The sequence below is a fragment of the Phyllobates terribilis genome, unplaced genomic scaffold (genome assembly GCF_046119375.1).
Source record: "Phyllobates terribilis strain yellow unplaced genomic scaffold, ASM4611937v1 Scaffold_13__5_contigs__length_258822181, whole genome shotgun sequence".
Classification (NCBI taxonomy): domain Eukaryota; kingdom Metazoa; phylum Chordata; class Amphibia; order Anura; family Dendrobatidae; genus Phyllobates; species Phyllobates terribilis.
Window position 1 is genome coordinate 115,113,483 of NW_027362773.1, and position 18,097 is coordinate 115,131,579.

Genomic DNA, 18,097 nt, shown 5'->3' on the forward strand with positions numbered 1-18,097 from the left:
GACGCCCCCACACATAATGCCCTCACAGTGTGACGCCCCCACACATAATGCCCTCACAGTGTGACGCCCCCACACATAATGCCCTCACAGTGTGACGCCCCCACACATAATGCCCTCACAGTATGACGCCCCCACACATAATGCCCTCACAGTATGATGCTCCCAGCGCCCCTACAGTATCCCCAGATGTGGTATAATGCCCCTCACACACACAGCCCTTACAGTGTGTCCTCCACACATGATGCCCTCACAGTATCCCCACATACAGTGTGATGTTCCCAGTGCATAAGCAGACATTACAGCCATTTCTGATGTAAGACAGTAAGGCCACGGTCACACGTTCAGTATTTTACATCAGTATTTATAAGCCAAAACCAGGAGAGGAACAATCAGAGGAAAAGTATAATAGAAACACGTCACCACTGCTGCAGTTTTTACCCACTCCTGGTTTTGGCTTACAAATACTGATGTAAAATACTGACCAAATACTGAACGTGGCCCAAGGCCACAGACCACTATCAGTATTCGGTCAGTATTTTTTCTCAGGAGTGGGCTCCAAAACCAGGAGTGGGTGATAAATGCAGAATTGGTGACTTTTGTCTACTATACCTTCTCTCTGATTGTTCCTCACCTGGTTTTGGGTCCCACTCCTGAGAAAAAATACTGACCGAATACTGATAGTGGGGCCGTGGCCTAAGACTGGTATACTAGATGCTAGGATCCTATTTCTACAGTATATTGACCATTATATGGCAAAATATTGAAGTATAAGTCACATTTCTGACAGGTCACAAACCTATAATCTCCTTGCCGTCAGGTGACGTAGAAGTATGTCGCTGTATGCTTAGATCATCCCAGAAAAAAGGCCATACTTACCAATACCGATGTACTGCAGGATGCAGCAGCCTCCATGATAAAGGTGGGGGCAGAACAGGTGCAAAATACTGATGAACAACCACTCTCACACACCGACCAGAGGTGGATTAAGAGTAGCCAGGGCCCCGAGCAGTTTAGCAGGCGTGGGCCCCCCACCAGTTACCCAGTGGAACACGTGACATGTCACATGATCCCTTTTTGATTGATCATGTGATAGGTCATGTAAGTAACACACAGGTGCTCTGGTGCACATTTGTAGATGGAAAAAAGATAAAGATAGTGGCGCACATAATGCACCGCGCAAATTTTTCTTTTGTGTACAGCACTATACATAACATAGCGCTATACAAAATAGAGCAGGGGTGGGAGATTAATTTTCCTAAGGGGCCACATGAGAGACTGTGACTGTTGTTGACTCGCCCCCTGGGCCATGGGGCACTCGGGACCGGGCTTCAGGGCAATGCTGGGAGTAGTAGTGGCGAGCCGGTCCCGTGGCTCATGGTGGTCAGACCAAGGTTGTGGCAGTCTCTGTATCAGTATAATGCAATGTCCGACTACGCCACCCGTGGATTGCGGTCAATAAGAACCGCCGCTGCTGAACCGACCTCTGAGGCTGATGTTGTGAGGGCAGCAGAGTGTAGCATAACTCCCCATGGGAGGAGTCTAGCCTCAGGGCAATGTAGAGCGATGATGGTGGTTGTGGTGCGGGGCGTCCCAGTACTAGTAGTGCTGTACGCGGTGAGAAAGCACAGAGACAAGGTGTTGCAGTTCAGGTTCTTTACTCACAGTTCTCATTTAGGTCACTTGTGCACAGGTAGGACCGCCTGAGCTGTGCTGCGTCCACCAGGCAGGGGGCTCGATCAACCCCCAGGCAATTCCGGAGTGTGGCACAGGACTCCCTTCTATCCTTTCGTCAGCTGTGCCCCACCAGTGACACTACTTCTGTCCAGCTGCCTCGGGTCTTCTCCTGGGAGGGCTAGGTGCCCACTTCCCTGACCCTATGTGGTGTGCCTTCCTAGTAGGTGTAGTGAGGGGTCGCACCAGTAAATGATCACGACCACCGGTTCTTGGCCAGGTATTAGTCACCTCCACCAACTTGGGATCCGGTACCCTGTTCTGCCAGCCCGTCGCCCGCAATCTCCTGGGTCCTTAGGGTTCCTTCTGCCTTCGTGTCTCTGGACCTCTCCTGGTGTTCTGTTCCTTCTTACTTTCCTTTCTGTTCTCTTCTCTTCCCTCAGGCCCCGGCCTCTACTCTAGGCCTGGCCCTGGAGCAGAGCTCCAGCAGATCCTCTGCTCCCTGTCTTCTTCTCTCACTCTCTGTCTGACTGAACTGAACCCTGATCTAAGATGGTGCCTACCTTTTATACCTCCCTCTCTGTGTATGAGCCCAGGTGACCTGCAACCAATGGGCTCCTACCTATGCCCAGAAACCAGCCCCTATCTGCTCCCACATCACTAGGTTCCCCACCTCCCCACTCCAGGCAGGGAACAAGGTCACTCGTGCCTGCATTTATATTAATGGGAGCACCATCGAGCTGTCCCCCCCCCCCCCCCCTGAATGAGGAGTGTAATGTGTGCAGCTACCGGAGCCCTGGTCCACAAACCATCCTTACCCGGGAGTGGGATATCACACCTCTGGATGAGGTGCAATACCTCTGTAGCGACTGAGACCTCGGGGCGCTACATTGTGGAGGCCGAACCAATCGGCTGAAATTAATTCTGCTCAATATTAACATATTAATTATAATTAATTGTTTACATTAATTGAATGACTTAATATTGAGTGCAATTAAGTATCCTGACATCTCCCTATATACAGTATGAACCCCCATATAGCTCCCTATATACAGTATGAGCCCCCATATAGCCTCCTAGATACAGTATGAGCCCTCATACAGCTCCTTATATACAGCATGAGCCCCCATATAGCCTCCTAGATACAGTATGAGACCCCACATAGCTCCTTATATACAGTATGAGCCCCCACAAAGCCTCCTAGATACAGTATGAGCCCCATATAGCCTCCTAGATACAGTATGAGCCCTCATACAGCTCCCTATATACAGCATGAGCCCCCATATAGCCTCTTAGATACAGTATAAGTCCCACATAGCTCCCTATATACAGTATGAGCCCCCATATAGCCTAGATACAGTATGAGCCCCCACATAGCTCCTTATATACAGTATGAGCCCCCACATAGCTTCCTAGATACAGTATGAGCCCCATATAGCCTCCTAGATACAGTATGAGCCCCCACATAGCCTCCTAGATACAGTATGAGCCCCCACATAGCCTCCTAGATACAGTATGAGCCCCCACATAGCCTCCTAGATACAGTATGAGCCCCCACATAGCCTCCTATATACAGTATGAGCCCCCACATAGCCTCCTATATACAGTATGAGCCCCCCACATAGCTCCCTATATACAGTATGAGGTGCCACATAGCCTCCTAGATACAGTATGAGCCCCACACAGCTCCCTAGATACAGTATGAGGCCGCACATAGCCTCCTAGATACAGTATGAGCCCCCACACAGCTCCCTAGATACAGTATGAGGCCGCACGTAGCTCCCTAGATACAGTATGAGGTCGAACGTAGCTCCCTAGATGCAGTATGAGGCCGCACATAGCTCCCTAGATGCAGTATGAGGCCGCACGTGGCTCCCTAGATGCAGTATGAGGCCGCACGTGGCTCCCTAGATGCAGTATGAGGCCGCACGTGGCTCCCTAGATGCAGTATGAGGCCGCACGTGGCTCCCTAGATGCAGTATGAGGCCGCACGTGGCTCCCTAGATGCAGTATGAGGCCGCACGTGGCTCCCTAGATGCAGTATGAGGCCGCACGTAGCTCCCTAGATGCAGTATGAGGCCGCACGTAGCTCCCTAGATGCAGTATGAGGCCGCACGTAGCTCCCTAGATGCAGTATGAGGCCGCACGTAGCTCCCTAGATGCAGTATGAGGCCGCACGTAGCTCCCTAGATGCAGTATGAGGCCGCACGTAGCTCCCTAGATGCAGTATGAGGCCGCACGTAGCTCCCTAGATGCAGTATGAGGCCGCACGTAGCTCCCTAGATGCAGTCAGACACCAGCAGGCACGCACACACAGTCATGCACATGCAGTCACACACGCATATACATATACACACACAAATGCAGTCAGACACCAGCAGGCACGCACACGCAGTCTTGTACACACACATGTAGTCACATACACACACACAAATGTAGTCACGCACATACACACACATGTAGTCAGACATCAGCAGGCATGTGACGCGCCCCCTGGGCCGTGGGGTACTCGGTGCCAGGCTGGTCGTTGCTAGGGGAGATGTCACAGTGGCGGTGACCCGGTCCGTGATCCAGGGCGGTCAATCAAAAGGGGAATTATTTACAGGGGATTTATAGTTTTTATATACAGTTCGTGACGCCACCTGTGGTATGCGGCTAAAGGGAGCTGCCGCTGCGGGGCAGGTCCTCTGGAGCTGGTGTAAATGCAGCAGAGTTGGTTTAGCTCTCCACAGGTAGAGCTTAGCTCCAGGGCTGTGCTGAGTTGTTATGGATGTTGCGGTGTAGTGCAGGGGGTGACCGCGCAGCAATAACTTCACAGAGACAGAGGGGTGCAGTCTTCAGAATTTACTCACAGTTGTTAAGTTCCTCAGGTTGCACTGTCCAGCTTACAGCCTCCCACGTTGTGTTCACCAGGCAGGGGTTCAGCAAACTCCCAGGTGTTTCAAGAGTGCCTGACAGGACCCCGTTCTATATGACTTTCTCAGCCGTCTTTCTGTGCTGGCCCTCACCCTTCTTGCCCTGCGCCTCGCCAAACAATGTCCCAAGCTGGTATCCTCGGATCTTTCTGGGCAACCTGGAGTTCCCTGGATCCTATGTGGTTACCTTTTTGGCGACTTGAGTGTGGATGTGGCAACTGCACCCTGAAAGTACAGAAGCCTCCGATTTCCAGTTGAACCTTGTAATTCTCACTGGTCAGGGGCCAGTCCCCTCTGCGGCTTGATCCCTCCACCGCTTGGCAGATTCGGGCGTACGGGTGGCCTCCAGCACTGGGATCCCTTTCACTTTCCTGGAGCCTTTCTCCTGCTCCTCTCTCCTTCCTCTTCTCCTCCTCAGTCTTGGGCCTCTCTGCTAGGCCCTGCTCCTTCTCTGAGCAGAGCCCCTGCAGAGCCCCTGCAGAGCTCCTGCTCCCAATACTTCTCCTTCTCTGACTGATCTATCTGACTGACCTGTCTTTCCAAGATGGTTCCCTCTTTTATATCACTTCTAACAAGTGCTCCCCTGATCTACGTCCTCCACCCACACCCACTACATGGTTCCCCGTACTTTGGTTCCCCCCACTCCAACCAGGGTCAGGGCTCAGCAGGAAGCGCGACACATCTTGCCCCTCCAGCTGGTCTGGAGTAGTGTAGTGTTGGATGCAGGTGTTAGGGTCCCGGGCAGCACTCCATCCTTACCTGAGAGTGGGATACCACACCTCTGGGTGAGATACAGTACCTCTGTGGCGACTGAACCCGCAGGGGCGCCACACATGCACATGCAGTCACACACACGCACATACACACTCACGCATGCAGTCACACACATAGTCACGCACACACGCAGTCAGACACCAGAAAGCATACACACACAGTCATGCACATGCAGTCGCACACGCAGTCACGCATACTTATGCAGACTTGCACATATACGAGTCGCAGAAATGTGCACACACAAATATATGAAAAGACACATTCAGAAGAAATCTGATAAATATACAGCCTATATTGCTGCACTTCCAACTTAAACACAATATGAAAAAATCAGGAAGCTGAAACAGCTCTTAAAATAAAATCATGATTTTTATTAGCTACAATATTAAACTTGTTGGCCCTTTTGCCTTCACTCTGCAGTCCAGCTCACCCCAAACCATCTCGATTGGGTTCAGGTCTGGTGACTGTGGAGGCCAGGTCATCTGGTGTAGCACCCCATCACTCTCCTTCTTGGTCAAATAGCCCTTACACAGCCTGGAGGTGTGTTTGGGTTCATTGTCCTGTTGAAAAATAAATGATGGTCCAACTAAACGCAAACCGGATGGAATAGCATGCCTCTGCAAGATGCTGTGGTAGCCATGCTGGTTCAGTATGCCTTCAATTTTGAATAAATCCCCAACAGTGTCACCAGCAAAGCACCCCCACACCATCACACCTCCTCCTCCATGCTTCACGGTGGGAACCAGGCATGTAGAGTCCATCCGTTCACCTTTTCTGCGTCGCACAAAGACACGGTGGTTGGAACCAAAGATCTCAAATTTGGACACATCAGACCAAAGCACAGATTTCCACTGGTCTAATGTCCATTCCTTGTGTTCTTTAGCCCAAACAAGTCTCTTCTGCTTGTTGCCTGTCCTTAGCAGTGGTTTCCTAGCAGCTATTTTACCATGAAGGCCTGCTGCACAAAGTCTCCTCTTAACAGTTGTTGTAGAGATGTGTCTGCTGCTAAAACTCTGTGTGGCATTGACCTGGTCTCTAATCTGAGCTGCTGTTAACCTGCGATTTCTGAGGCTGGTGACTCGGATAAACTTATCCTCAGAAGCAGAGGTGACTCTTGGTCTTCCTTTCCTGGGGCGGTCCTCATGTGAGCCAGTTTCTTTGTAGCGCTTGATGGTTTTTGCAACTGCACTTGGTGACACTTTCAAAGTTTGGCCAATTTTTCGGACTGACTGACCTTAATTTCTTAAAGTAATGATGGCCACTTGTTTTTCTTTACTTAGCTGCTTTTTTCTTGCCATAATACAAATTCTAACAGTCTATTCAGTAGGACTATCAGCTGTGTATCCACCTGACTTCTGCACAACACAACTGATGGTCCCAACCCCATTTATAAGGCAAGAAATCCCACTTATAAAACCTGACAGGGAACACCTGTGAAGTAAAAACCATTTCCGGTGACTACCTCTTGAAGCTCATCAAGAGAATGCCAAGAGTGTGCAAAGCAGTCATCAAAGCAAAAGGTGGCTACTTTGAAGAACCTAGAATATAAGACATATTTTCAGTTGTTTCACACTTTTTTGTTAACTATATAATTCCACATGTGTTAATTCATAGTTTTGATGCCTTCAGTGTGAATGTACAATTTTCAAAGTCATGAAAATACAGAAAAATCTTTAAATGAGAAGGTGTGTCCAAACTTTTGGTCTGTACTGTATATATATTACATTTACAGATATATGCAACCTTAGATACATACAAGACACATAGTGCTCACCTGCTGTGTCGCTTGCCTACGGTCCGGCCCACACTCCTGTTTGGGATCCTGTTCTTTAAGTCTCCCGCGCTCCGTGACTGGCAGATTCGACTGTGCACAGCATGGTATGTCACGCGGCTGCGTCTGCTATACCATGATGCCGTCGGCCGGGCACAGCAGCATGCAGAAGTACAGTGCCGGGGACCAGCGCAGCTCTCTGATCGGCACCAGAGTCACAGAAGATCCGGGGCTCAGGCCAAGAAGGCCCCAGATTTTTTATTACAGCGGCGCACAGAACATTATAATGAGGGCAATCTGGCCATGGGCCCCCCCGGAGCCTCGGGCCCCAGGCGGTAGCCCAGATTGCCCTCATTATAATCCGCCTATGCCACCGGCCATTCACGGATTGGGTGGTTGCCTAGTATTATAAATGCATACAGATAAAACTTGTATAGGGCGGCAGTCATACAAATGCGTGTAGTGCACCCTGCCCGCTTATTGGTCATGCCCATACTATTAGATCAGGCAGGCTGTGATGCCTCCGCCTTTATAAAGGGGGCTGCTGCATCCTGCAGTATATTGGTACTGGTAAGGATGGGCTTTTAATCTGCGATGTTTTTGGATTAGATGTCCCTTTCAGCATCAGAACGGTCACAGGAGCCATTCACATGAGACTGGCGGTAACAGCAAGCCACGCAGGCATGCGGAAGAGGTGACTTTCTTTATTTTAGTTTTTTCTTTACTGCACTATAGGCTCATTCAGATGAGCAAATTATATGGACACGTTCTGTCTTGGTAAAAATCATACAGCACCAGGACCAATGTTATTCTGTGGGGCTGTTCACTTGACTTTTTTTTTTACATAGACCTAGTGTCCAGGTGAAAAAAATCACAGCACACACTATTCTGTTTTGTATTACCAACGAGACTCATCTATTCAAGTTTATGGGTGCACAATGAAAAGAAAAATTGGATCCCATATAGATCAGCCCTATATCATTTGGTTACGTGATGTCAAGTATGCAATTTGCATACTTACAGTCACATTCCAATTAGACGTGTCAGGCCGCACTCAATACACTTGTATTGAGGAAGGTTGCAAACGTCTAGTCGGCATGTGACTGCATGTATGCAAATCGCTGAAACATATAATATTAATAAAAATGTTTCCAAAGGGGTTAAAGAAACAAATATTAACGTTACGATTATCAAGCTACTAAAAAGAATCTCAAAAGAACTGCCTTAATCTCACGCTAGTAGGGTTTAAAAGCTCACTCTGGGCATACCAGGAGAAAAATGTTTTCCAAATCCTATTAGAAATGTGCATAGTTTGTTAATCATGCCTCAATTACCTCTGACTTAAGACAGGATTTAACCTGCCTAGAGTCCTGCAGCTAGTGTTCACAGGAGAAAGCCTGTTTGTAAGGTCTCATGCACATGGTAGTGTTACCACTGAGATTTTGGAGCCAATGAAATGTCACTCATAGAAGCGTAAGTGTCCCTACTGTACACACAGACCCAATAGAAAAAATAAATCAGCTCCATCAGATGCTGTACTGCAGAATTATTTTCTCTTTTAGGAAGGTATTAAAGCGGATGTCCTGTGGATAGGTGATAACTGATGATCGGTGGGTTTCCTCAGCACCCATTGGCAGAGTGAGGAATTTTAACTCCTGAAGGGGATCTTTTATCCCCCTAATAAAATTGCACAGCAGGTTGGACACCCGACCGCCGCTACATTCATTCTTTATGGGGCTGCTGGAAAAAGCAGAGCACAGTCTTATAGGGAATAAATGGAGTGGGGATCGAGCATGTGCACAGTGGCTCCATTCCTCCGGGGATAAAGTTCCCTATTCTGCCTATCAATGCCGGTCCCAGCAGTCAGACTCTGCACCGATCACCAGGTAATCACCTATCACACGGATAGGTGATAACTTGTTTTAACCGGACAACCCCTTTAATTTTCTGTCTTCGGAAGCTTTTTGTGATGTACAGCGATTGTCATCTGTTTGATACGCCATTAATGTCTGATTTGTGGGGGTTCAACCACCGGTACCCACATCAATTCCGAGAACAAAGAGTCTTTGGACTTTTTACAAGAGGCCACACAAGACCAAACAGGTGAATGGGGACATTCTCACACATTGCTGGGTCACGGGGCAGCGCTGATTAGCAAAATAGCTAAAAGACCTTTTTTTTTATATTAGACAAGTTTGTATTTGCATATCAATTATTTTCATATTTAATAATATATAACCTACAAATATTGGCAGCAAGCCAGTGGGCCAATGTAACAGAGGCATAATGTCTGATAGAGGCATTAATATAGGCTTTGGGTGATTGTCTTACAGCGTGAGCCACATTCTCTTAAGGTTCAGCTCTTGGACAGATGTCCTAACATTTTCCTCTAGAATTATGGGCATAATTCAGAATTCATTGTTTCAATAATAATAGAAGCCGTCTTGCCCAGATGCAGCAGAACGCACCCAATCCATGATACTACCACCATCTTTTTTACAGACAGTATGAGGGTTTAAGGGAACGTTCACTTCTGCGTATATAAAGTAGCTGAGATTCTCAGCCAGAAAAATTGGAGAGTGTCAGGCGAGTGTCACACGTTTTTTTTCTCACCTAGCATCCGTATGACATACATATGCAATGCGTTTTTAACATCAGCTTTTACATACAGTAATTCTCTGTCATTTCAAACTAGTTTTCGAACTAAGGCTATGTTCCCACGATGCAGAAATGCTGCATATTTTTTACGCTTCTCCCTGGCAGGAAAAACGCTTGTGGATTTTACATGCGTTTTTCCCGCCAGGTAGAAGCGTTTGTGAAGCGTCTTTGCATGCATTTCTGCATGCGGGTTATCAAGCGCTTTTCCAGGCGATTTTAGCATCACTTGGAAAGTGCTTGACCACTTGTTCAGATTATATAAATCCGTGCAACCAGCATGGATTCATAGCAGTGTGACCAAGTTAGTTAAAAAAAAATAATAAAATGGTAAAAAATAAAAAAATTAAGTTTATACTCACCTTCCGGTGTCCTCCCGGTGTTTTCTCTGCTGCGTCCGGTGTGTTGCACTGCTCGCGATGGTGTGAAGGACCAGCGGTGAAGTCATTGAGCCATGTGATGAGTCACATGACTCAGTGACGTCATGGCAGGTCCTTCACAACAGCGGGAGCATTCCAAGAGAGCGGATGCGGCAGAGATAACACCGGGAGGACATCAGAAGGTGAGTATAAACTTTATTTTTTATTTTAAATTCTTTTTTTTACAGTTTCTATGGTACCCAGGTCTGGATGAGAGTCTTCTCTCCTCCAGACTTGGGTACCATCCGCACATTGAAACGCATATAATTCGTGTGTACAAATGTACTGACACGGATTATATGCGTCTCAATGCAAGTCAATGACGGCGATTACGCTGCATGTCCGCAAAATTAATGGACATGCTGTGGATTTTTGAGCGCAGCATAAACGCTGCGGAAAAATCCGCAGCATGGGCATTGACAGTTCGGCTTGTCATTGGGGACCATGGGGGGCGGATTACCAAGCGTTTTTGAAGCGTTTACGCTGCGGAAATTCCACAGCATATACGCTTGTAAAACACTACGTGGGCACATACCCTAATAAAACAATCTTATTGATAGATAGATAATAGTAAGAAATATGTCATTGATATATATAATTAGTACTTTGAATGTGCAGCTTTCTGTACATGTATTTAGCTAATAAATTAATAAAAGAAAAAGAATGGCATGGGGTTCCCCTTATTTTTATTAACCAGCTGAGGGAAAGCAGACAGCTGAGAGCTGGTCTTAATAGTCTGTGAAGTGGGCAATAAACATGGATCTTCCCAGGCTATTAATATCAGCTCACAGCTGTCTAAATAGCCTTTACTGGTTATTAAAAAGGAGGGACTAAAAAAAAATGACGTGGAGTCCACCCTATTTTTAATAACCAGCAAAGGCTAAGCAGACAACTGTGGGCTGATCTTAATAGGTCGGGAAGGGGCCATGGATATTGGCCCCCTTTCAAACTGATAACACCAGCCCTCAGCAGCCCCAGAGATGGCGCATCCATTAAATGCGCCAATTCTGGCGCTTAGCCTTGGCTCTTCCCACTTGCCCTGGTGCGTTGGCAAGCAGGATAATGGTCTTGGGGTTGATGTCAGTTGTGTTATATCCGCTGACATCAAGCCGAGGGGTTAGTAATGGAGAGGCATCTATAAGACACCCCCATTACTAACCCATAGTAAAGAGCAATAAACACACATGCACAGAAAAGTCCTTTAATTGTAAAAAGCACTCCCGGACAATTACCCTCTTTTATCCATTTATTACCTTTACAAAATAAAATAATCCAAAGAGGTCCGCTGTAAATCCATCCCACAACAATCCTCAAATCTGCTACATCTGGATGATGTGTTGAGCGGTGACATGAGTAATGTGACCGCTCAGCACGCAAACCGGAACACACTGACAGACTGCTGCGACGAGTGCTGACGTCACTAAGGTTATCGCAGTTCATAGCCAATGAACTCCAGCCACTTAACTGATGTCACCACTTGCAGCGTGAGAAATTTCAAGTGAACTACTTTACTGCCATTAAGGTACATTTTTTATTGACATATGGATCCCAAGAACCATAACCAATCTTCTGTTTATGTTATCATAATTACCAGGGGCGAACACTGACAGCTTGGGGCCCCTGTGCAAGAAATGTGTTTGCCCCCCCCCCTCCTTTAATGGCAACCAAGCTAAAAAAAAAAAATATATATATATGTATATATATATTTTACATAGTCTCCTCTCATTATGTATATTGCTGCCCTTTATTACACAATGCCCTCTCTTACCATGTACAGCACCGAGCACCGTCTCTTACATATCAGATTCTCTTGTTATTTTTGCTATTTAGAACGCCCTGTTCTTTATTACTTACCATCCTCTATTGTGAGATATAAACTGAAATGATGGCTGATGGAGCATGGGAAAGCTTCTTTACTGATGGAGAAGGCAGATGGACTGGTCTTTTGGTCCGATGCTGCTCTATCAGCAGTCATTTCATTTTATATCTATTAAGAGAGGACTCTATGTAATGAAGAGAGAGCGCTGTGAATACCAAAAATAATGAGAATACTCTATGTAAGGGATGATGCTATATATAACAAGACATATTACTATGTAATTATAACACAACCAACCTTTGACCAATGTCAGAGGGATGGGACACTGGTGCAATTACTATGCATAGTAACTGCACCAATGTCCCATCCCTTTGATTTTGGTAAAAGGTTGGTTGTGTTATAATTCTAATTAGGTGCATCCCATACTGCATATAGGTTGATTTAAGGAATGTTGATGATAATACTATGTAATAATGGGACAGCACTGTACATAACAGAGGACACTGCATAATAAGGGACCGCCCTATACAAAGCTAGATAGGATGATACGGAATAAGGGACGCCCCTTCCTGGGATAATGACTCACAATCTGGCCTCCTTCTTGATATATTGTCCCTCATCCTGGTCCCCTTCCTGGTATAATGTGCCCTACCCTGGTATAATGTGCCCCAACCTGGTATGTATGCCCCCCATCCTAGTATAATGTGTCCCATCCAGTTACATATGGCCCGATCCTAGTATAGTGTGCCCTATCCTCGTATATATGTCCCCCATCCTGCTATAATGTGCCCATCCTTGTATATACATTATGTTCCCATCCTCTTATATATGTGCCCCATCCTCGTATATATGTCCCCATCCTGGTATAATGTGCCCCATCCTGGTTTTAATGTGCCCCATCCAGGTATACTGTATATATGTGCTCCATTCTGGTATAATGTGCCCCATCCTGGTATAATGTGCCCCATCCTGGTTTTAATGTGCCCCATCCAGGTATACTGTATATATGTGCTCCATTCTGGTATAATGTGCCCTATCCTGGTATAATGTGCCCCATCCTGGTATAATGTGCCCCATCCTGGTATAATGTGCCCCATCCTGGTATAATGTGCCCCATCCTAGTATATATGTCCCCCATCCTTGTATATATGTCCCCATCCAGGTATAATGTGACCCATCTAGGTATATACAGTGCCTACAAGTAGTATTCAACCCCCTGCAGATTTAGCTGGTTGACACATGCGGAATCAACTTGGCATTGTGACATTTGTACTGTAGATCAGCCTGGAAGTGGGAAATGCACTGCAGCAAATTTTGTTTTTGTTTTTTTTTAAAACGTTAAAAGTTAATTCAGAGTGTCATTTATTATTCAACCCCTCAAACCACAAGAATTCTGTTTGGTCCCCCTAAAGTATTAAGAAGTAGTTCAGGCATCAAGAATAATGAGCTTCACATGTGTGGATTAAAGATCTCTTTTGCCAGCCTTTTCTGACTATTTAAGACCCTCCCCAAACTTGTGAACAGCACTCAGACATGGTCAACATGGGAAAGACAAAGGAGCATTCCAAGGCCATCAGAGACAAGATCGTGGAGGGTCACAAGGCTGGCAAGGGGTACAAAACCCTTTCCAAGGAGTTGGGCCTACCTGTCTCCACTGTTGGGAGCATCATCCGTAAGTGGAAGGCTTATGGAACTACTGTTAGCCTTCCACGGCCTGGACAGCCTTTGAAAGTGTCCTCCCGTGCCGAGGCCAGGCTTGTCCGAAGAGTCAAGGCTAACCCAAGGACAACAGGGAAGGAGCTCCGGGAAGATCTCATGGCAGTGGGGACATTGGTTTCAGTCAATACCATAAGTAACGTACTCCACCGCAATAGTCTCCGTTCCAGACGAGCCCGTAAGGTACCTTTACTTTCAAAGCGTCATGTCAAGGCCCGTCTACAGTTTGCTCATGATCACTTGGAGGACTCTGAGACAGACTGGTTCAAGGTTCTATGGTCTGATGAGACCAAGATCGAGATCTTTGGTGCCAACCACACACGTGACGTTTGGAGACTGGATGGCACTGCATACGACCCCAAGAATACCATCCCTACAGTCAAGCATGGTGGTGGCAGCATCATGCTGTGGGGTTGTTTCTCAGCCAAGGGGCCTGGCCATCTGGTCCGCATCCATGGGAAGATGGATAGCACGGCCTACCGGGAGATTTTGGCCAAGAACCTCCGCTCCTCCATCAAGGATCTTAAGATAGGTCGTAATTTCATCTTCCAACAAGACAACGACCCAAAGCACACAGCCTAGAAAACCAAGGCCTGGTTCAAGAGGGAAAAAGTCAAGGTGTTGGAGTGGCCTAGTCAGTCTCCTGACCTTAACCCAATTGAAAACTTGTGGAAGGAGCTCAAGAATAAAGTCCACATGAGACACCCAAAGAACCTAGATAACTTGGAGAAGATCTACATGGAGGAGTGGGCCAAGATAACTCCACAGACCTGTGCCGGCCTGATCAGGTCTTATAAAAGACGATTATTAGCTGTAATTGCAAACAAGGGTTATTCCACAAAATATTAAACATAGGGGTTGAATAATAATTGACCCACACTTTTATGTTTAAAATTTAATAAAATTCAACTGAGCAACATAACTTTTTGGTTTGTAAGATTTATGCTTCTGTTCATAAAACCTACTCTCGTTTGCAGTTTGAAGGCTCTAACTTATTTGCATCTTATCACACCAGCTAAATCTGCAGGGGGTTGAATACTACTTGTAGGCACTGTATATGAGACCCATCCTCGTATATATTTCCCCCATCCTGGTGTAATGTGCCCCATCCTCATTTATATGTCCCCATCCTTGTATAATGTGCCCCACCCTCGTATTTATTTCATCCACCCTGGTGTAATGTACCCCATCCTCATTTATATGTCCCCCTCCTTGTATAATGTGCCCCATCCTCGTATTTATTTCATCCACCCTGGTGTAATGTGCCCCATCCTCATTTATATGTCCCCCTCCTTGTATAATATGCCCCATCCTCATTTATATTTTCCCCTCCTTGTATAATGTGCCCCATCCTCATTTATATGTCCCCATCCCTGTGTAATCTGCCCCATCCTCATTTATATGTCCCCATCCTGGTATAATGTGCCCCATCCTCGTATACATTTCCCCCATCCTGGTGTAATGTGCCCCATCCTCATTTATATGTCCCCATCCTTGTATAATGTCCCCATCCAGGTATATATATATCTTCCCATCCTGGTATAATGTGCCCCATCCTCATATATATGTTCCCATCCTGGTATAATGTGTCCCCCATCCTCGTATATATATGTCCCACATCCAGGTATATTGTGCCCTGTTTTTGTAATACATCAAAAAGAAACGATACTACTCACCTTTCCCCACGGCACGTGGGGTCTTCCTCTACAGCTGGCGCAGGAGCCGGCAGCTGACTTCGGTGTCCCCGTCATGGTGCATGACGTCACTGTCATGTGCCCCCAGTCACGGGCACGCCGATGTCAGCTGCCGGCCTTTGAATGGCCAGTGGCGTGTATTGCAGCGCAGCGAGCTGGCGGGTTCCCTGTCCCGCAATACATTTCAGCACAATGTGCATCCTTGGAAACACATCCAGGTGAAGTGGTCACTGGTGGCGGCGGGCCTTCCTCCACCTTCTAGCCCCGGTGCAACTGCACTGGCAATATGTCCTCCCCTGATAATTATCACAACTCTCACTGTTAGTATGTGCTGTTTTTGGAGAATATCTTGACTTTAAAGTCTGAACTGGATATCTTCTCTCTTTCTAAAAGGTTCTGAGCGCATCAGCCTGACACCTAGTGTTAAGAAAGTGTAATACATAGCAGACGTAGAGGATATAGGACACGCCTTTATTTGTCTTCCAAGGGCCAAGAATGGAGGAGAGACCGATATTTTTCCACAGAAGGGTTATGGGCATGGGCGTACCCAGGATCAAAACTAGGGGGGGCAAGCCATGGTCGTTCAGGTTGTAAAATTTTAAAACGAAAAAGGTGAATGAAATTAAAATTTTAAGAAAATGATATGCATTTATAGAAGTACTTTATTAGTTATTACAATTATTTGCTTGCAAAAAAATTTGATTTTTATTCTAATTACATGTCTTAGGGTTATCCTGCACTCTGGGTGCGGGATAATGGCGCTGACACTCGGGGTACGGGATTTTATTAATATTTTATTTATTTATATATAATAGTGCTATTGCTATAATAATTAAGGTCCCCCCAGCTGGCCCAGCATTAACCACCTGTCCTTTCTCCAGGTCCGGTTCCTACTCCCAAGGCCCAGGCCCTTCCAAATTTCAATAATTACACAGTGAGTGAGTGTATTGTGTAATTTACACTGGCTAGCTGCCACAGTCACTGGCAGCCGGCCCACAGTAACAGGACAAGTGCTCCGCTCCGGCGGGATTCTCAGAGACAGGAAACAGGGGAGGCAGGCAGCGCGCTACGTCAGCACGCCTCAGGCTAAGTGCCCACGTAGCGTTTTTCAAGCGTATATGCTGCGGAATTTCCGCAGCATAAACGCTTGTTAAACGATAGGTAATCCGTCCCCCATGGTCCCCAAGGGGATTCCGGAAGTTCTATGCCAATGCTGCGGATTTTTCCGCAGCGTTTATGCTGCGCTCAAAAATCCGCAGCATGTCCATTAATTTTGCGGAAGCGCGGCGTAATCGCCGCCATTGACTTGCATTGAGACGCACATAATCCGTGTCAGTACATTTGTACTCATGGATTATATGCGTTTCAATGTGCGCATGGTACCCAGTTCTGGAGGAGAAGAGACTCTCATCCAGACCTGGGTACCATTGTACCTGTAAAAAAAAGAAGAAAATAAAAAATAAAGTTTATATTCACCTTCCGACGGCCCCCGGTCTCCTCCTCTATGCTTGCGGGCAGGACTGAAGGACCTGCGGTGATGTCACAGTCATGTGACCGCAGGCCCTTCAGTGCAGTGTCCCGCAATCAGCTGGCAGACAGGAGCGAGCGCAGCAACACACGTCAGGCCATCGGAAGGTAAGTATAGGTTTATTTTTAAACATTCTTACGGTCACACTATATAAATCCATGCTGTTTGCATGGATTTATATAGTGTGACCAAGTTGTCAAGCACTTTCCAAGTGATGCTAAAATCGCCTGGAAAGCGCTTGTCAATCCGCATGCGGAAATGCATGTGAATAACGCTTCAAATCCGCATGTATTTGGCAGGAAAAAAGCATGTACAATCTGCATACGTTTTTTCTGCCAGGGAGATGCAGAAATGCTGCAGAAATTTTCTGCTTCATTTCTGCATCGTGGGCACATAGCCTCAGGAGTCAGGACCCTGATCAGGTGACATGCGGCGTGCTGTGTCACTCAGCGTGCGTTAAAGGTAATCCCGGCCGAACCCCATGCAGTGACACTGCGCAGTTCCGGCCGCCGGGTGCAGAGCAGAGCAGTCACCTGCGGCCGGCCGCAGAGGAAACTTTCACTGGCCGCGACCGCCGCTGATCTAATTGTGTGTGCGGCGTGCGGCCCTGCTTCTAGGGAGGGGCAGCTGCCCCACGGTGGGTACCCCCATGACTATGGGGCATTTAAAAGCCAATAAATTAAAAGGATAAACCTATATTAGATATGAGTAATTATATTCATAGGATATGCCATAAATGTTTGGCAGATGTGGGTCTCAACGCTGGGACCTGCAGCTTTCTCAAAAACCGACTACTTTGGAAACTTCCATAGAAATGAAAGTAGAGAGCAGCGGACATGTACACGACTACTGTCCACACTCAGCAGGTCTTATGGATGTGCCAGAAATTAATGACATGAGCCAACCATTCAAGAAACAAAAGTCTGGTTTACGTGGGCCCAATGGCAGAATCATCACAATGTAGAAATGATAGGAAATAAATATAAGGGATGCATCAGTTTAGAAGATTTTTGTTGCTGCAACTACTGCAAAATTGTGAACAAATGTTGCAACTTCACAAAAACAATGTATTTTTGCTGTGATTTTGTTGTAGTTGCAGCCGTAAAGGTGACACGACCGCTCTATTAAAAAGCCA